The sequence below is a fragment of the Aotus nancymaae genome, unplaced genomic scaffold (assembly GCF_030222135.1).
Source record: "Aotus nancymaae isolate 86718 unplaced genomic scaffold, 86718_ANA_hifiasm-v0.15.2.pri h1tg000033l, whole genome shotgun sequence".
In the NCBI taxonomy this organism is placed as follows: domain Eukaryota; kingdom Metazoa; phylum Chordata; class Mammalia; order Primates; family Aotidae; genus Aotus; species Aotus nancymaae.
Window position 1 is genome coordinate 62,695,214 of NW_026988447.1, and position 21,681 is coordinate 62,716,894.

General features: G+C 38.0%; 1 protein-coding gene across 1 annotated transcript in view; it reads left to right on the top strand.

The window, feature by feature from the left end:
* Nucleotides 1–21,681, top strand: part of SLC39A8 (solute carrier family 39 member 8) — a 72,087-nt gene that overhangs the window by 1,105 nt on the left and 49,301 nt on the right. The window lies entirely within an intron of this gene.

The window sequence follows — 21,681 nt, forward strand, 5'->3', positions numbered from 1 at the left end:
CTTCACTTTGTATATGAGCCGTTTTTATTTGGAAGAAGTGCAGGAGAAAGAATCTTGTTATATTTCTCAAGTAGAGGGCGGTAACTCGTGACTTTTCACTAGACGAGGCTAAAGGGTTAAAAGGTGAGTGTTTTTCGGGGATTTGGCAGCCAGAAGCCTCAGTTTTACACCTGATGAACTGAGAGGTCAGATTCTGGTGGTTATAAGATTTTATAGAAAAGTTTATGAAGTAGTTGAAGGTGTGACGCCACCTTAAGAGATGCTTTTTAGATAGGAATGAGTTACTTAAATCTTCCCAGAAAGATAACAGCTCACACACTTCGTACGAGGTTAGCTGGGAAGATTATCACATGCTGCCCTGGTTAACGGTTGCCTGGTGGGTAACCAGTGCCATCTGAAAAGGCGATGTAATGTAGTTCTGGCTCCTGTGGACATTTCATGAGGCATTCAGGGCTGAAACTGGGGAGGCCTGGAGACCGAGATTCTAATTTGGTCATCCAGATGATGATAGACTAGGCTTATATTGTTAGTTCCTTGTCATATGTCAGGTCAAGTGTTTGATTCTAGTATTTATCCAAAATGGTTAAAAAATATTTTCAATACATATATAGGGTACTACTAGGCAGTTGGTTATACCTTGGGTTTAAGAATGGCTTTGAAGTACCTAGAAGCAAGTAAAGATCATACCTGTTGGTAAACATAAAATCAAATTATTCCTAATTATTTCTATAATAAATATTCTATGATCGGGTAGTTCTTAAAATTGTGAGGAGACGAAGTGTACTTTCTGCATCCTTCCAAAACTGCTCTCTCTCTTTTAAAAACTCAGTTAACTCAGTGCTTTTTTTCCTTCTACCCCCGTGCCATTGACAACTGATATTGGAGAGCAGGATACGGTATTTTCCATATTGTTTGTCATTTTTGGACAATGTTAGTTTGTTACAATAAGTTTTGGGGGTCCAAAATGTTTGGGAAATGCTGCATACTATACTCTGCTCTGGGAAATTTCCTAATGAATATGACTTTAGATTAGAGTTAAGAAAACTGTAATCAAATACATTCCACGTAAATAACCTTATAGGTAGATTGATATTCTTTTTGTTAGAAATAGCTTATCTCAATTAAAGTATATGGTTCTTAAGAAAAAGTAGAACTTTCTGATGCCATGGCATACCAGAGGTGGTTTCTCTTCGACCTAGAAGGGTTTTCTGGTCCTCTTATGCATGTTCTTCAGTAAATTGTCTATAGTTCCAGTTCTGGCCATGGTATTATATCTGGGGTAATGTCTACGAAATTTAAGAAAATAAAGTGTTTGCTGGCTAGTTGCATTCTCTTCTTATCAAACAGGGGAAACTGCTGAGCTGACTCCAGTATTTCCAGGTAAGTATGGTCTTGTGCTTGGAAAGAAGCTTAGAGGATTGACTTGAAGCTGCATATCTGTAGCCCACACATTGTTTTGACTTGCATGATCTCCTTATCTTGCAGTGTCTGGAGGTGTTGATGAATTTTAAAGGGCTAAATACCTCCCATACCACCTTCGCAAAGACAAACATTCCTAAATTATTTAGGAAAATCAGTTAAGTGTATCAGTAATATGATTCTCTGTTTATTAGCAGGTAGGATGTCTCAATAGGTAAAATTATACGTATCTTGACACCTTATTTCTTATTCTTATGTTTGCATATTTAACTACCCTATTATGGCCTCTGCAGGCATCAAAAAGGGACAGGAAGAAGCCTATGATTACCTTGGAAAAAAAAGAAGATTTGCCACTTAATCAGCATAATAAACATCTTTCTGATGTTCTCTCCGTTTCTTTCTTTCTTTTTTTTTTTTTTTTTTTAATTATTTTGAGAGTTTCGCTCTTGTTACCCAGGCTGGAGTGCAATGGGGCAATCTCAGCTCACTGCAACCTCTGCCTCCTGTGTTCAAGCGATTCTCTTGTCTCAGCCTCCAGAGTAGCTGGGATTACAGGGGTGCACCACCGTGCCTGGCTAATTTTGTATTTTTAGTAGAGACAGGGTTTCTCCATGTTGATCAGGCTGGTCTTGAACTCCTGACCTCAAGTGATCCACCTGCCTTGGCCTCCCAAAGTGCTGGGATTAGAGATGTGAGCCACTGCACGCAGCCTGATGTTCTAAAAAGTCTGAATGAAAACAATAATTGGTTAAATGATGACAAATGAAATGCCAATCCAAAAGAATCTGTTGATTTGCTGGTAATTGATGGACTTGAGCATTCCTGTATGCTCCAGTGTGAAATCAACCAAGCTGGAGTGAAATATTAGGGTCATTAATGTTTATATACCCTAAGGAATACAACTTCAGTTTCCTCACAGGGTACAATAAACAATGCATATGTCTATTGTGAGACACTTGGTTTTTGACTTTGAAAAAGGCTAAGAGACTAAAATTTGTTTACAGGGTCCAGGAGTTTATTGAATCTTCTACAAGACCTAGTTTTTAAATAACATTGGTCTTTTGGTTGAGGGCTGTGATATTTATTAGGTCAACTTTTCTCAGGTAATAGACTAATCAACTCTGGAGATTTGTTAGACAATTTTGGAAGGTTTTCTAAATATTTTTCTTCTGCATCCTTAAGTACCATTAAATTAACTTGTTGCTTTGGGATATCGAAGAGACCCGAGTTCAAATTGTAGACAGTACATCAATTGAGCCAATGGTTTTGCATCTTGTAGGGACTGACAGTACAAAGTTAGGTAGAAGCGGTGACCCAAACAACGAAGAGGAGGGAGCCCTTTTAGCCAAATGGGTCTCTGGGGCCCTCATTTCTGGATAAAGGTCTGATCTATTGAGGGGAGTTCCTGGGATACACAGGCAAGCCCCACATATCTGGATATCCCTAGTTATTAATGTAGGACACTTAATAATGGCCTCAGTGCTGACTTTTGTTTGTTCAGAAGTTCCTTTCTCATTCTTCAAATATTTCTTTTCCTCATTTCCTCTTTGCAAAAACTGTATTTTTAAGTTCTTCTGTGTAGATAGTGGTTAAACAGCCTGTTAAAAAGGAAGATCCTATTTTCTAAATTATCACACTGAGCTTCTAGAAATGCCTCCATTCAGAGAGTCTCCCAAGGAGGGTCATTGAGGGTGCTGGAATGTGGGAGTGGGTATGGCAGGTTGAAGCAGGGAGGGCCTTTATTTCATGCTGTTCCTCAACCTGACACTTCTGCTTCTCTCTCCTACCTCTTTCTTCTTTTGATACATATTTTTTGATCTATATCTTGCGGCCTGTCTCCTACATTGCACGTAGTTTTTTTCTTCTCACATTTCTACTCTCACCTGGTTGCCAGATTCTGTTTTTAACCTTTTTCAATTCATATTCAGTCTTCCCAAAGCAACACTCTTTCTTTCAAAAAGCCTCCATGAACTGTCTCTTGGCTGGCAAACTCAATCTTGAGGCTAACATTTAAGGCCTGATCTCCCTGTGTCAGCCTACCTCTCCAGACCTAGCACCTACTAAACTAAACTACTCATTGTTGTATGGATTCCATATACTTTTGCTCAACCATTTCTTAGCTCATTATCTTTCTTAGACCCTTCCTGCCTTTGACTGGGATGTTCTTCTCCTTGAATTGCCCTTCGAAAATCTACTTTCTTAAGCCCAGTTAAACTTTACCATAAAACCTTTCTGGGGTATCACAGCCAGCAATGATTTACTGATTTCTCTATTTTCTGGATTCCTGAAATACTTTTTACCATCCTGATGTCACTTAACTATTCATGTGTTCAACAGACATTTTGAATGACTGCTGCACTCTAATTAGAGTGGTTATTTTAAAATACAAATCTGATCATATCACTCATCCTGTTAAAACAATTCAATGCCTTTTAGATAAACTTCAAACACTTATAGTGTCTTTAAAGTCCTTTTATGATTTGATCCCTGTATGTTTCTTAAGCCTTATCCTTTGCCACAGTTCCAGTTTTAATGGACTATTTATAATTCCTGGTTCTCTAGAAACACTTGATTATGCTCTGGTATCAGTTTAGACATTACTTCTTCTGAGAAGCCTTTCTTGATCTTCTCAAGAGTATAGTAGAAGTCCCTTCAATGCAATCCTGTATTTCTTGGTGCCTATGCAATTATGACATATCATATATTGCAATTATATTATACCATGTAAATTATTTTATATGTATTACAGTTTTCTGCTTATGTGGCTATAACCCCTGATGCCTCCCTCTACCCTCTAAAAGATTTTTAACAAGTTGAAGGGCATGGTCTGACTCTTTTCTAGGGAGTAGTATAGTACCTGGTTTCTAATATGTATTCGTTAGAATATTTTGAATAAATAGGTGAAGATTATTTAAGATGAGTATGATAATTTGAGCTCTCACATGACTTTACAGTCTATTGGAAGAGATATGACATATGCACACATAATTATAATGCACAATACAGTGATATGTCTGATTAAGGAACTAACCCGTTTATGCCCGAGGTTGCGGTTTTTTGAATTTTTGCAATCAGACCTTGGCAATGATCTTGAGTAGTAGGATGTAAATAACTCCCACATTCTTAGCATTCCAATAATGGAACACTAGGAATAAATGTGTTTAAAAACTAAAGTAAAATAAGACCTGTGTTTTCAGAAAATTAATCTACATGGAAGTGTGGAATGTATTGGAGTGGGTCAAAGGGGGGCTCTAAGGCGCCATCTGCAGTGGGTTGCGTGAGATGTAAAGACCACTTGAATCTGGAGAAAATCGGAAAGTAATACAAAGCCTCTGCTTCCAGAGCCTTCTAGAAGAGCAGGCATGGCTGAAGAGTATGCAAAAGGCCCCAAAGATAAGCCTTTTCTATTTCAACTTTTTGCCTGTAATCGTTATTTATTTAAGTGTTGTTAGATTTCTTCCTTCATTATCTTCTGGCTCTGTGATGAAAGAGAGAGAAAGAATAACTCTGGGCTTATATCAATGGATGGCCTTTCTGGGATGTCACAGCCAGCAATGATTTACTGATTTCTGATGGTATGTAGCCAGGATAGTGGCATGTGGCAAACAGGAGTGTATGCGTGTGGATACTGGTCTGTTGTCATCTACTGCACTTTTTCCTGGGGTGGGGGTAATGATGGGTTAGATGAGGGCGTTTCTGGGAAGCACTGACTGTGAACAGAAGAGATAAAGAACACTTGTTCTTTTTTTTCCCTTTATGTGCTGGGAAATGGTGGGGGTAAACCTTCTAGGAATGCCTTCTAACCTGCTTGTTCAGGTGAGAAACTGGAAGGGCAGGACAGAGGATGAGGTTACCTGGGTCTCTTGTCAAGAGTCCTCCAAGACAATGGCCCCATTCTGATCTATTAGATCACTCTCATATAAGTTGATTGTGTACATTTCAAGGCTTTGGGGAAATGAGGGACATTCGTAATTCATTTAACTGTGATGTCAAGAACTTGGTTTGCCTTGATGCCAGGTGTGATTTGGATCCATTAGGAAAATACTTTTCATTTCTTTCATATCTAACTCCCAAAATCACATCTTTACCCACTATCCTAGGAGTCATATGAACCCTTTTATATGTAATATAATAATTATAGCTAGAATTTATTAATCTTTCACTATGCGGCATGACTCTTAACCAATTTATTTTTATTATCACATTTCATACTCATACCAATCCTATGATAAAGGTCCCATTATTATCTTCATTTTATGCATAAGAAAAATGTGGCACAGAGAGGTTAAGTAACTGGACCAACGTCATGAAGTTAGTGGTAGAGCCTGAGGCAATCTTACAAACGGTGCTATAGTGCATTTTTTGAATTACAATCTAGAAAACCATACTTTCTCTAGCTAGAGCAACAGGGACTTCAGATTTTGAACCATGGACAGAAGTTACTAGTCATCAACTGCTTATCTGGCTACATTGCTAATGACTAATGTGACGTTAGTCACATTAAGGAAGTGGTACTAGAGCTGCAGAGGGTACAATGATGATGACTTGTCTTGCTCCTCAGAGACCTTATAATTAAGAAAAAAGATGGAAACTTGTGAAAAGTGAATATGCAAGGCAAAGCTGCCGTAAAGTAATCACCAAAGCAGATGTTGTAAAACATACCACAAGGCCGTATATGATTGTCCTGGAAGCCAGAGAGGATTTGCTAGTAGTTTAGAAAGCTGAGGGATGTTTATTGGGAGGGGGCTGGAAAAGTTACAACTCAGTCAACTCTGCTTATCTGCTTTGGTTTTTTTAAAAAAATTATTGATGGAACTCTTGCTTGTTCCAAATGTGATGAATTTTCATGTGAATTACATGAATTCTTTTTTAGAACATGAAATTTTCTTTTATTCTTTCATATATAATGAATTTTTTAAAGGGACTATATTTTGAGCAACAATAGTACTTTCTCCTCTGGATAGACTTCAGGTACGTCTAGTGTGAAACCTTTCCGTCCATTTCTCACTTTTATGCTAGAATGTTTTCTGCCAGTGAATCCACTGTCTCTTCCGGCAGTTTAGAATGGAAATCTTCCCTTATGATGCCTCTGAAGCAATTGCATTCTGAACTGCAGAACACTGGAGAATGTGGTTTGTGTGTAGGTGTTGGGGAATGAGTTGAAGCAAGGAGGGAGTAGCAGGTGAACTGAGTACTTCAACAGAATCACTGACTCTTAACTATAGGTAAGACCGTGCTGCTAGGAGGCAGTTTGAGCTTTCTCACACAGTTAATCAGGTGAACTCTCCTTAATTGGGATAGATCTTTGTTTCTCTCTAGGGATGTTTTCTAGGGCTGTTCTCTCATCTGGGTGGGAGAGTTGCAGCTGTTCTGTTTTCCATGGTTTATTCTTATCTTGGGAGATATTGAGGGTTAGTGACTTAGTTTTCTGCTTCCTAATCATAAAATCCCATTACTTTTCAACCACAACTATTATTTAAAGGTGTTTTCTTTAAGTTTAATATATTTTGATTCTTTTTAAGAGAAAAATGAGTTTCTTTTGGTGGTAGTAGGGGTTGGGGGAGAAAAATAGGAATATAAATAGAAATGGAAAATAAGGCCTGAAGTTGAGAAGGATTCATGTTCCTCAGGAAAAGAAAAGCAACTCCTAATGAAGGCAGTTGAATGTGGTTGGTGATGGGTTTGCAAGTTACTTGTATTCCAAGTGGTGTTTGCTCAAGGGATGTACACATTACTAAGTGCAAACAGCTAGTATTAGAGTCATTTAGAATGCAATTTATTTTAGAAAAAGAATGTTACTAAATTCTAGACTATCTAAAAAACTATGTAGTTTTCAGAATTCTCCCATTTTCAACTCTATATAATAGTGGATTCCTGTTTGTAGTTAAAACTAATTAATTTATTCTCAAACTATTTCCAGTTGTCTGTTTCATTAGTCAAACGGGTTAGTCTTGAGAGTTATTTTATAAAGAAATGAAACTTTCACTGAATTACCTTTGTGTTGATAGGATTTGGGAGCATAGAAACCTTAAGAGTGGAGCCTTGTTTAATTTGGCTTCCGTCTCTTTCTAAAAATACTCTGTTGTTTTTCTTGGCCTGAAGTTTAAGGAGAATAAAAATAAAAATCTGTGAGTGTAGATTAAAGGTGAACCTGAAATGTAGCATTATGCCTTCCAAGGCCAAATAAAACCCTTGACTTTTTTAAAAATAACGAATTGAATAGCTAGAGAAAAAAATCAAGTGAGTATTGATAATGCCTCTAAGTCTTTAGTTCTGTGAACCTAATTAAAAACTAATCCATAATTGTAACCAATTTATTTGGTGAGCTTCTTAGATCTCTAACTATCTTAGAGAATACAACATAATGGTTTATAATTTGGCTTCTGGAGTCAGGCAAGCCTGGGCTGAAATTCTAATTCTCTTGCTTACCACCTGAAAAATCACAGGCAAGTAACCTAACCTCTTTTCGTAATCCTTAGTTTTCACATCTGTGAACTGAAAAAAAAAAGAACTAGAAAATAAGAACAGTGTTATCATTTACTGAACATTTAATATATTTTGGGCACATATATTTAGTATGTTACATATGCCAACTCAATAAAAATATAAGACTTTTTTTCTTACCTATATTGCTTCCAATAATATAAAAACGATTTATGTAAAATACTTAGCATTGTGTGTGGCTCAAATTATGTGCTCAAAACATAGTTATTATCATCATAATACTATGTTACTTGATTCAGCTACATTATCCTTAACAAAATTGTCTTTCATTGAAGATCTGAACACCCAAGGGTCTGTCAACTTAAAGAAGAAAGCACAGCTATAAAAAGACAGCAAGAATTAATGAAATAAAAAGACCAGTGAGACGTAAGTCCAGTGACTTTGATTTCAGTCTTGGTTTCCATGGTGACTCACCTTGAGAAAGGCTTTTGCTGTTTACCTCCACTTCCCTTTCACCAAACACTGGTAGTAAATTCTTGACAATGTATAGAGACTAATAAAATAATTTGAGTACTTCAACATGCATTGAAATTATTACCTCCCCTACAGAGCACTTCTGATGCTTTATTTAGGAGTATGCTCTGTTTTATTATTTTTGCCCCAAATTGGCAAAAATAATAAAACATTCACATTTCACCACTGAAATGTGAATGTTTGGGGAACCATATTATACTTCCAGAAATGAATAGAATTGTGGTTTTAAATTGATATCACTTCTAAATCTGTATGAACCTCTATATGGGTTTTGCAAACCAAAGAATCCAGGACCCTCTGTGTTTAGCTAAACCTTGTTGGATAGAAAGCAGGTAAGAGAATGAGAACCATTTTAGTCTAACTGGGAGAAGGGAAAGATGTAGCTCTTCAGGGGCAAGGAAACAGCCCAAACTTCAGATGAAAAGTGAACAGTAAAATTAGTAGGCTGATTCTGAATTTGGCAAAAGATCCTGCTTATATAAATATTTGTCATATGTTCTATAAAACACACTTATGTTAAGAGATCCACGCTATGATGGTACCAGGTAATTGAGTTTGAATATGAAATCATGATGCTCTACAGTTTTCTTCAGGAGCAGAGTTCCCAGAACACAAGTCTATTATTTGGTTACTTCACCTATACATATTAGCATGAACAACTAGACACTGGCTCTGTCTCTAGTCTTGGGATGAACACTGTTTAAGTAAATGTTTTGGGCACGGCCTTTACTGTGGCAGAGGAAACAGGTCCTGTCCCACTAAGAATATTTGCTAACAATTATGGAGGGCTTCTGCGTTCCAGGCATCCTGCTCAGTTCTTCCTTATACACCATTCTGTTAATCATCCTGATCCAATGGGGTAAATACTCTTGTTATTCCCTTGAGCAAACTCAACCTTATGTACGTTAAATAACTCACTTTAAATCAGTAGAAATTTGGACTCATTGTGGCAGAGAAAATATTCCATTCTAGGGTGAGTGGATCCTATAACTGATGCCTTTCCCACTGTTGCCCCTTGTGCTGAAGCATATCATCCCACAGAGGGACTTATTTTCCAAAAAGCCAAGTGCCTCTGTGTCATCCAAGTGCCTAGATGTCAAGGCAGAATGGATGCCATTCTTCTGAAGCCACTGGGAACCGTACAATCATTTATTTGAATCAGGAGGATATTCTCTGCTGATGTTCCCTCTTGTTTGAGTAAAAAAAGGGAAAAAAAAGTCTTTTCTTTCCCTTGTTAGAATAATCAGGGATGGCCCTAAAACTCATTATTACTTCCTCTGCAAACTAGTTTTCAACCTTGCAAAGTTATTTCATGACGATTGACATTTGATACTCAAAATAATATTATGAGAAAATTAGGACATATCATTTCTCCCAGAAACTGAGATACGAGTAAGTCATTTGGTAAAATTTAGACAAAGTGCCCAGATTTGTCGAGGAGACCAGACATTCCAGTTTTGAGTCCTCAGTTCTTTTTCCTTGGGCTAATTTTCATCAGATGCGGTATTAGCAAAGCCACTGTGCTCTGACTCCCATGAATATTCCACAATCTTTGTGCTTCGTTTTCTGTGCCCATAACTGGACCACAGAAAGGTACGAACGCGTGTTCCATTTTCTCACCTCTCATTCACTCCTCAAACCATTGGTCCTGGCTTTTTTCTGTCCCCACCACTTGCTTGAAATTATCCTATACCAAGTCATGTGGAACCTCCTTACTGTTAGCCATTGTGGGTGCTTCTCAGGCCTCACCACTCGATAACTTTGTTGGTGCTGATTATGTCCTACTGGAAACACATCCTTTTCTTGTTTGCAGCTGTTTGTGCCGTGTTTTTCATACTTCTCTTGCTGCTGCTTTTCAGTTTCTTTTGCTCATTCTTTGAATATTAGTGTTCCTCAGGTTTCCATCTCAAGCCTCTTTTCTTTTGATTTCACACACCCTTTCTGTACATCTTCAATGACTCAGGTGTCTGTGGTTATCTATCTGCAGATGCTTTCTACATGAGTTGGCTCCCTTCAGATTTCTTTCTTGAGATTCAGGCTTGCACACCCAACTGACGATTGATGTCCAACTCTTTTCTTTTCCCCAATTCAGCAGGTCTAAACCTGTCTCAGACAAAACTCATCAACTCCATCTCTAACTCCATCTCTTTCTCCATCAGAAGCTTTTGATATTCCTGTTTTGCCCATCTTAGTGATGGGTATCAGCATCTACTCACTGAACTAAACTGAGAAACTGGATATTAATATTGAATCCTCCCTTTTTCTTTCCCCTTCCCATATTAAATGCACATAAATCTTGTCATAATAACTCTAAATATCTTTTAGGTAATCTTTTGAAGCTCCCAAATCCTCTTTTGTGTAATAGAGAAAATTGTACCTACCTTATGGGATTGTAGTGGAGATGAAATCAGATAATATACCTGGTTGCTCTGTCCTGCGCCTGGCAGGCTGTAAGTATTTAATACACATCCATTCTGTTACGCTGCTGCCCTCTGCATCCAGTCCTGCCTCACGTCTCTCTTTCTTCTGCATTTCTGCCAGACTTGATTTTTTTTATTATACTTTAATTTGTGGGACACATGTGCAGAATGTGCAGGTTTGTTACATAGGTGCCATGGTGGTTTGCTGCACCCATCAACCCATCATCTACATTAGGTATTTCTCCTGATTACCCCTCCCGTAGACCCCCACCCCATGACAGGCCCTGGCGTGTGATGTTCCCCTCCCTGTGTCCATGTGTTCTCATTGTTCAGCTCCCGCTTATGAGTGGAGTTATGTGGTGTTTGGTTTTCTGTTCCTGTGTTAGTTTGCTGAGAATTATGGTTTCCAGCTTCTTCCATATGCCTGCAGAGGACATGAACTCATCCTATTTAATAGCTGCATAGTATTCCATGTTGTATATGTGCCACATACATATACATTTCTTTATCTAGTCTATCATTGATGGGCATTTGGGTTGGTTCTAAGTCTTTGCTATTGTGTATAGTGCTGCAATAAACATACATTTATATGTGTCTTTATAGTAGAATGATTTATAATCATTTGTGTATATACCCAGTAATGGGATTGCTGGGTTAAATGGTATTTCTGGTTCTAGATCCTTGAGAAATTACCACACTGTCTTCCACAAGGGTTAAACTGAGTTATACCCCCACCATCAGTGTAAAAGTGTTCCTGTTTCTCCACATCCTCTCCAGCATCTGTTGTTTACTTTTTACTGATCGCCATTCTGACTGGCGTGAGATGGTATTTCATTGTGGTTTTGATTTGCATTTCTCTGATGACCAGTGATGATGAGCTTTTTTTCAGATGTTTGTTGGCTACATAAATGTCTTTTGAGAAGTGTCAGTTCCTGTCCTTTGCCCACTTTTTGATGGAGTTGTTTGTTTTTTTCTTCTAAATTTGTTCAAGTTCCTTGTATATTCTGGATATTAGCATTTTGCCAATAGATTGCAACAATTCTTTCCCATTCTGTAGGTTGCCTGTTCATTCTGATGATAGTTTCTTTTGCTGTGCAGAAGCTCTTTAGTTTATTTAAATTCTATTTGTCAATTTTGGCTTTTGTTGCAAATGCTTTTGGTGTTTTAGTCATGAAGTCTTTGCCCATGCCTACATCCTGAAAGGTTTTGACCGGGTTTTCTTCTAGATCTTTCATGGTTTTGGGTCTTACATTTAAGTCTTTAATCCATCTTGAGTTAATTTTTGTATAAGGTGTAAGAAAGGGGTCCAGTTTCAGTTTTCTGCATAGGGCTAGCCAGTTTTCCCAACAACATTTATTAAATAGGGAATCCTTTCCCCATTGCTGGTTTTTGTCAGGTTTGTCTAAGATCAGATGGTTGTAGATGTGTGGTGTTATTTCTGAGGCCTCTGTTCTGTTCTTTTGGTCTCTATATATGTTTTGGTACCAATACCATGGTGTTTTGTTTATTGTAGACTTGTAGTATAGTTTGAAGTCAGGTGGTGTGATGCCTCCAGCTTTGTTCTTTTTGCTTAGGATTGTCTCAGCTATAAGGGCTCTTTTTTGGTTCTATATGAAATTAAGAGTAGTTTTTTCTATCTGTGAAGAAAGTCAATGGTAGCTTGAGGGGATATCATTGAATCCATAAATTACTTTGGACAATATGGCCATTTGCATGACATTGATTCTTCCTCTCCATAAGCATGGAATATTTTTCTATTTATTTGTGTTCTCTCTTAGTTCCTTCAGCAGTGGTTTATAGTGCTCCTTGAAGAGGTTCTTTACATCCCTTGCAAGTATATTCCTAGGTATTTTATTCTCTTTGTAGCAATTGTGAATGAGAGTTCACTCATGATTTGGCTCTCTGTGTACTATTGGTGTATAGAAATGCTTTTGATTTTTGCACATTGATTTTGTATCCTGAGACTTTGCTGAAACTGCTTGTCAGCTTAAGGAGATTTTGGGCTGAGACGATGTGGTTTTCTAAATGTACTGACACGTTGAGCACCACCTGCAGGGGTCTGTCCTGCCAATCCTGACTCTGCGATGGATGAATAAAATACTCTCACACACTAATACCAGTGAATGAGTGGGCTAAGAAGGTTGTCAGCTGCTCTCAGAGGGTGATTGCTGCTACTCAACCCCTATCACTGTTCCTCCTCGCATTTATTCAGTATAGATTTAATTACAGAGGTTCTAAGTCAACATGCTTATGGATAATTAACGTGGTTAAAAGAGTTGTTTTGTGAATGATAAAAGCTTTGGTTCTGGGGTCCAGAGTAAACACCATTAACAGGTAATCCCCCTTCATCCTCCCTGAGAGGACCATCTGACACAAAGTTTATATGAGTAAACAAGTAGTTAGAGTAGAAACAAAGGAGTGTGGGGTAAACAGACTTAACTGGGGAAGCTTCTATTATCCCTAATCTTCAACCTATGACCTAATGCTCTAAGGTCAGAACTGGCTGCCTTCAGCCTGTTCCATTATACAAGTTGATGAAAACCTTTCAGCCTTCTAAAAGGTTTGAAACTATAATCTTATAACTTACCCTAATATTTCCCTTAATATTTTGTCAACCACCCTGAGTGAATCTCAACAATATACAATCATGTAATTTGCAAGCAGAGACAATTTGATTTCCTCTCTTCCTATTTGAATACGCTTTATTTCTTTCTCTTGCCTGATTGCCCAGAACTTCCAATACAGTATTGAATAGGAATGGTGAGAAAGGGCATCCTTGTCTTGTGCCGGTTTTCAAAGAAATGCTTCCATCTTTTTCCCATTCAGTATGATATTGACTGTGGGTTTGTCATAAATAGCTCTTATTATTTTGAGATACGTTCCATCAATATCTAGTTTATTGAGAGTTTTTACCATGAAAGGTGTTGAATTTTATCAAAGGGCTTTTCTGCATCTATTGAGGTGATCGTGGTTTTTGTCATTGGTTCTCTTTACGTAATGGATTACATTTATTGATTTGTATACGTTGAACCAGCCTTGCATCCCAGGGATGAAACTGACTTGATTGTGGTGGATAAGCTTTTTGATATGCTGCAGGATTCAGTTTGCCAGTATTTTGTTGAAGATTTTTGCATCGATGTTTATTGGGGATATTAGCTTGAAATTTTCTTTCTTTGTTGTGTCTCTGCCAGGTTTTAGTATCAGGATGTTGCTGGCCTCATAAAATGAGTTAGGGAGGATTCTCTCTTTTTCTATTGTTTGGAATAGTTTCAGAAGAAATGGTACCAGCTCCTGTTTGTACCTCTGGTAGAACTGGGCTGTGAGTCTGTCTGGTCTGGGGCTTTTTTTGGTTAGTAGGCTATTAGTAACTGCCTCAATTTCAGAACTTGTTATTGGTCTATTCAGGGATTCAACTTATTCTTTGTTTAGTCTTGGGAGAGTGTATGTGTCCAGGAATCTATTCATTTCTTCTAGATTTTCTATTTATTTGCATAGAGGTGTTTATAGTATTCTCTGGTGGTAGTTGGTATTTCTTTGGGATCAGTGGTGATATCTCCTTAATCATTTTTTATTGTGGCTCTTTGATTCTTTTCTCCTTTCCTCTTTATTAGTCTGGCTAGTGGTCTATTTTGTTAATCTTTTCAAAAAATCAGCTCCTGGATTCATTGATTTTTTGAAGGGTCTTTCATATCTCTATCTCCTTTAGTTCTGCTCTGATCTTAGTTATTTCTTGTCTTCTTTTGAATTTGTTGGCCCTTGCTTCTCTAGTTCTTTTAATTGTGATGTTAGGGTGTCAATTTTAGATCTTTCCTGCTTTCGCCTGTGAGCATTTAGTGCTATAAATTTTCCTCTAAACACTGCTTTAGCTGTGTCTTAGAGATTCTGGTATGTTGTATCTTTGTTCTCATTGGTTGCAAAGAACTTATTTATTTCTGCCTTAATTTTATTATTTATTTGGTAGTCATTCAGGAGCAAGTTGTTCAGGTTCCATGTAGTTGTGTGGTTTTGAGTGAGTTTCTTAATCCTGAGTTCTAATATGATTGCACTGTGGTCTGAGAGACTGTTAGTTATGATTTCCGTTTTTTTTTTGGATTTGCTGGGGAGTGTTTTACTTCTAAAAATGGGGTCTGTTTTAGAATAAGTGTGATGTGGTGCTAAGAAGAATGTATATTCTGTTGATTTGGGGTGGAGAGTTCTGTAGATGTCTATTAGGTCTGCTTGGTCCACAGCTGAGGTCACAGACTTGAATCTTTTTTTTTGTTGTTTGTTTGTTTTTAGACAGTGTCTCTCTCTGTCACCCAGGCTGGAGTGCAGTGGCACCATCCTGGCTTACTGCAACCTCCTCCTCTCAGGTTCAAGCAATTCTCCTGTCTCAGCCTCCTGAGTAGCTGGGACTAGAGTTGCCCACCAGTACATCCAACTAATTTTTGTATTTTTAGTAGAGACGAGGTTTCACCGTATTGGTCAGACTCATCTCGAACTCCTGACCTCAGGTAATCTGCCTGCCTCAGCCTTCCAAAGTGCTGGGATTACAGGTGTGAGCCACTGCATCTAGGCGACTTGAATCTTTAATACGCAAATCTGTGCATGTCACCATCCTCACATGACTTCCCATTACTGTTAAAATAAACTCTAAACTCTGCCTGGTATTTACGGCCCTGAAGCATCTGCCCCCACTCCCATATTTCTCCAGCCTTATTTCTACTTTTTCCTTTACATTTCACCTTCAGTGCTGCTTTTTCTGGGAAGTCTTTGACAATCCCATTACTTCAGAGTGGGTTAATTCCTCTGTCTTCTCCAAATTCGTGGAGTCTATCTACACACTTACCAGGCCATGCTGCAATTATATGTTTCAATATGGATCCTGCAGTAGTCTGTATGGTCCATGAGGCAAAGGACTGGATTTGCCTGGAGAGCCTCTTCTATGCCCATAACTAGGGTAGTCTGACATTTAGGTGATATTCAAGAAATATTTGTTGAATGAATGAAATGCTTGATAAATAACTTCAACCTTTTTAACTGATAAATTTTTAATGATTTATTTTAAACCAACATAACTTTCTAAATTAATATTCCTTTCTCTCCTCAGCATCCTCTTAAAGGACACATGAACTCTCTATTCTGCTGGCTTAATGGCAGCAGATGCATCAACTTAGATGCCTCATTTAATTTGACATAAACCAGCAATTCCTTTTCTTGTTGCAGACCATGCATTTTTATTTTATTTTTCAATTAACAGAGAGACAAGGCCTGAGAAACACCCATTGTATTTAGCAATAAGAAGCTTCCTCCTTAGCAATAAGAAGGTTCAAGGAAGTGGTGGGGATAGAAGCCAGACCACAATGGGTTGAGGAATGAATGAGAGGTGAGGAAATGGAATAGGCATTCATACGTATTTATGGTCCAGTTACACACATAAAGAATATAAAAGTAATAGCACATTAAAATTTAACCCATGGGTCATCTAAATAGAAATAAAGTTTTTATTACTTTTAGTTTATGAACTTTCCAGGAATTTTTTCTTCTCATTTAGCCTGGGATTTTCTCCATAGCCCGTAACTATGTTCTCTAGGGTAACTTAGAAACACTGATGTCAGGATTAGCTTATTTGTAGCATCAGGGCCACACTGAGCTGATTCTAGGAAAGTTTCATCGAATGAGAAGAAAAACTTCCGGCTGGAATATTTGCCTCCTCAGAGGTTCTGGTAGATGACTCGCAGGTTATTGATCTGTATTTCTCAGAATTATATTCAAACACCGTGTGCTAGTTTGTAATCTCCTTTCATTCACCTCCCTTCCTTAATCTACAAAATTACCAATTGTTTATAAATTGAGTAGTCTTACATGTCCAAAGGCTTATTAGGGGTTGAGGAAGATATAAAAAGGAAGAACTTCATCCTCTGCAGATTTTTATGATCTTATTGAAGAAATGTCCATTTCATGAGAAGACAATAATACGTGGAAGCACACATTAAGTGCTAAACAAATAGCTATCAGGAATGGCTCCAGTCTGGAGAAGGCGTGGGTATAGCAATATTAGGCAGAGAAGATGGATTCCAAATGGGCCTTGCAGGACAGATGGGAGTTGGTAGTTGGATATGGGGTTGTATTGTATTCTAGGCAGGGGTCATGGGAAATGCAAAGTCACAGTGAAGGTAAAATACAAGGCCGATTATAACTGTTTGGTTAGAATAGAGTGTTCATGGATCTATTTAGAGCCAGCTTAAGGGGGAAAGGAACATTAGAGACAGGTAAGTGAAGTTCTTAAGTGTTAGGACTTTAGACTCTTGGCAGAAATGTGTACAATTTTTTTGAGGCAGCGTCTCACTTTGTCACCCAGGCTGGACTATAGTGGTATGATCACGACTCACTGCAACCTCACTTCTGGGCTCAAGTGATCCTCCTGCTCAGCCTCCTGAGTAGCTGGGACTACTGGTGTGCACCATCATGCTTGGCTAATTAAAAAAATTTTTTTTGTCATCCAGGCGGGTTTTGAACTCTTGGGCTCAAGTGATCCTCCTTCCTTGGCATCCCGAAGTACTAGGATTACGGGTGTGAGCCACTGTGCCAGGCCAGAAATGTGTGCTGGGATTACGGGTGTGAGCCACCATGCCAGGCCAGAAATGTGTACTTTTGAAGGTTTTTTGTTTTGTTTTGTTTTGTTATTGGTGTGCAGTTTGGGCAGAAGAAGGACATACTGATGGGTAATACAACAGTAGAAACAATCTTGTGGAATTGTAGGATAACCAGGATGAGAAGGGTATTGGATATCATTAGATTAGAAGCTCCTAGCTCCTCAGTGAAGTGGTATATAAGGTCTCTGTTTGTGTGTCATTCTTATGTGCTAGAATCTCAAACTTTTTAGTCTCAGGAACTCTTGTACTCTTAAAAATTATTGATAATACCAAAGAGCCTTAGTATATATGATTTATATCTATTAATACTTACCATTATAGAAATTAATGTTAGGAAAACCTGAAAGTATTTAATAAACATAATAATAAACTCATTCCATGCTAATATTTTTAAATGAAAAATAACTACATTTTCCATGACCAAAAAATTAGTAAGACGAATGGCATTGTTTTACATTTTTGTAAATTCCTTCAAAATCTGGCTTAAAAGAAGACAGTTTGAATCTCATATATGCTGCCCCATTCAATCAGTTGTGACACACCTTCTGTAGCCTCTGGAAACTTCATTGTTTACACATAAAAGAGTTATAGTAGAAAAGAAAAATTCAGTCTTCATATTATTTTGAGTGAAATTTTGACCTTGCATATACTCTGGCAGGTTCTTGACAACCCCCAGAGGTCCCTGGACCATGCTTGGAGAACCACCATGCTAAAGAAGTGTCATATAATCGGGCCTGTGATGGACACAGCCAGGGTGACATGGCTTTGAAGGTTGTGCTCATTTCTTGTGGCATCTCCCCAGCCGTGAGTTGAAGAAGCAGCATGCCCTCCACACTTTATCCCCGGAAGGACTGAGTAGGAGACCCTTGACGTACAGCAAGGAAACAAAGGCTCTTGATCTTGACAAAATGGGATGGTGTCCATGGGGTTCCCTGGCAGACGATGGGAAGTAGGCAGATGATGTCCATACTCCCTGAAGACATGTCAGGGGTGGGAAGCCAAGAATTTAGACTCTGTGTCTGTGCTCTGACACTACATCAGGCTTTCAGGGGTCTAAAAGAAGGCCTCCTCTTTTCAAGAGAGGACCTTGAAAAGCTGAATGTGGAATGGCGCAGGCCTGGGAAACATGTCTATAGCTATGACAAAGACAGAAAACCTTGTAAACCTCTGTATAAAAGATTGTCGTAGCTTTCAACATTTTTTCTTTTTCTTCAGTAAAATCTTTAAAGAATTCCAGCCTGCCTTGTGTTTAGCGGAACCTGGAAAAAGAGATTTTAAACAAATAAACCATGACTTAATTTTGTTTCTCTTAACAGAAACTGAAATACAAGTATATTGTTAAAAACTTTGGCAGATATAAAGAAGCAGAAAGGAAAAATAAAAAAACGACGCATAATTTTACCACCCAGAGTTACCACTGTTAACATTTTGGAGCACAATTTTATTCTTATTTAAAGCAGCATTCTCTGTATATTGTTTCATAATAATCTTTTTATTCCTAGCAGTGTATCATAAAACAAAGCATCTTTATCATTTAAATTACATATTCAGGAAAAGTGCTCTTCACCTCCTCTTCAAAAAGAGTTTTGAGAGTGAATATGTGTGGGTGTATGTGTGTGTATGCATGTGAGTGTGTTTGTATATGAGTGTGTATGTGTATGTGAGAAAGAGAGAGTGTGTGTGTGTGTGTGTGTGTGTTGTGGGTGGCATCAGTGCCAGAGTGGCTTTAGTAAGAAGTGTAAGAGAATCTGGGGAAAAATGGAAAAATTAATCTTGGGGAAACAGAGTTGGAGGTCACTTGACTAGCCACCTTAAACCTAGAGATGATTTTTGTAGAGTGTTCTTGGCTCAAAACTTAGAAACACAGTCTTTTATCTTGATAAAGTGATAATGAGTAAACTTTGAAGAGGATTTTAAAGAGGGGAAAAGCTTCAAGAGATGGTGGAGAGTGTGATTCAGCCTACACATGCACACACGTGCGCACACACACACACATATGTGTATATATATGCATATATCAGGGAGATTTGGAAATGAAACTTGAGTTTCTTGTAATTGAGGCAGTTCCATTATTGCAGGAATAACAAATCTGGAAGCAATTTCCTCAGTCACTCCTGCGTTGAATGTTCCTGCTGTGAGTGTGGAACATTTAAGTCACCAATTCCATTGTTCAATGAGCCCTAAAAAAGATAAATTTATGGGGTATTCATTTGTTTCAAGGTTCAGAAGTGACCTCCCAACTGTTAAATTCGAACTACCATTTTAAATTTATGTATTTCAATTGCTCTCTTGGGATCTTTGGACAGTTGCCATATTTGCAACACTTTTAGGTATCCCAATGATTATTTAATAGGAAAGAAACCTCTGGAATCCCAGAATTCATATCTACTTTAGTATTTATTAAGACTATTACTAATATTACTATGTGTCTGGCATGCAGCAGTGCTCGGTAAATATGTGTTGAATGAATGAATGAGTAAGTGAATGAACTTCTCACTTGTTTTCATAGCATTTTTGGAGCCAACTTCAAAAATGATTGATGTTCATAGCAGCAAACAAAACAAAATTATGAAAAAGCAAAAGAAATGAAGTGCGCGAAGTGAAGCATACCTCACATTCTCACCCTGGTGAGAAAAGTTGGCTGATGTTTGAATTGTAGGATTTTTTTTTGTTTGTATAAATATAAGGAGTACAAGGGCAGTTTTGTTACATGAATATATTGGGTAGTGGTGATATCTGGGCTTTTAGTGTAGCCATCACCTGAATAATGCATATTGTGCCCATTAAAAAATTTATTGTAGGGTTGTTTTTGAAGTCTGTCTCTGAGTGGGATTCTAAATATAGTCTAATAGTTAATTTAATTTTGTGATTCAGCTCACGATTGGGGCAACAAAATACATTCTCTGCCAAGGTCTCAATGATTCTTTCATTGAATCCTTCTCAGTGTCCAGTCAAGACACAGCAGCCAGAGTATTGGCTTACAGGTCAAAAGGCATGAGAGGACATATATCTGAATTCTGTCTTTAACACGGAAGTTGTTTAATCTTGTACCAAAGAAATTTACCTAAGACATAATTTCTTCATCCAAATTTAACCTAAAATCTACATGAGTGGCTGATTAAAGAGATGATATGTGCTAAGCATCTATTATGGTTTGCTATTACTGTAGTCCTTCTTTGCTTCTCAGAACTCTTATGATAAGTATTGTTTATAACATTTATTCACCAACTAATCACATACTCATTGGCATTACTGATCTCTCCATTAATTTTATTGTGTATCATGTTTCATTTCCCCAAGAATCGGATGCATCAAAATAACAAACTTAGTGCATATGTCTCCTCCTCTAGGAAGCCTTCCCTGATCTCATCCCTTTAATCTCACGACATGTTGTGCATATTTTTATTTACTTATCTGTTTCATATGTGTCTCCTTTCTATGCTGAATGATGAGACTGTTGAAGATAGAAACAATGTCTTATTCTTAACACCTACCAGAATACCTGGCCCAGGGAAGGTGTGAGCAACCTGTTCGGTTAATAAATGGATGAGAATGAATGATAAGTGGAATGTGCTTCTCTGAGAGCAGAACAGATAAAGATTTTAGGTGGATTCTTGTTAAACCTCTTACTTGTTGCATACCTTTAAAGAACAGGAGTGGAGGAAGGATGGGTTTCATGACTGCCCCATACATGGCGAATTCCAGAAAGTAGCTGTAGTTCTTACTGAATAACAATAGCTGTAGCAATCACTGGCAGGGCAGGGAAAGGTAGAGGTTGCTGAAAGGAAAGAAGTTAGAACTTTTTCAGACTTGGATTCTAACCCCAGTTCTCCTGCTGGCTCCCTTTGGGGCTTTGTAATGGTATTTAAAGTTGATTGTCATCGAGTCTAAATGCATTACAATAATCGGTCTCTCCCTGCCTTTACCTCCCAGAGAGAATAAAACTACACAAGCCCTGTCCTTACTGGGAACGTGAGCTGTTCGGCCTCCCACGGAATCCCAACCTATTGCAAAACAAAATCTGAAACCGTTCCTGGGATGGCATTTGAATGGGATGATATTTCATTTCTGGTGTGGTGTGAAGGCTTTGGTATAATGGTACAGGATCAGATGGTCTTATTGTATTGTATTACTTAATGGGTGCCACTTGACAAGACAACCAAGTAGAGAAAACAGCCTGTGTGTTGAGAACAGGAAGAAGTGGAGAAGCTTTAAAAAGTGGAAAGGCT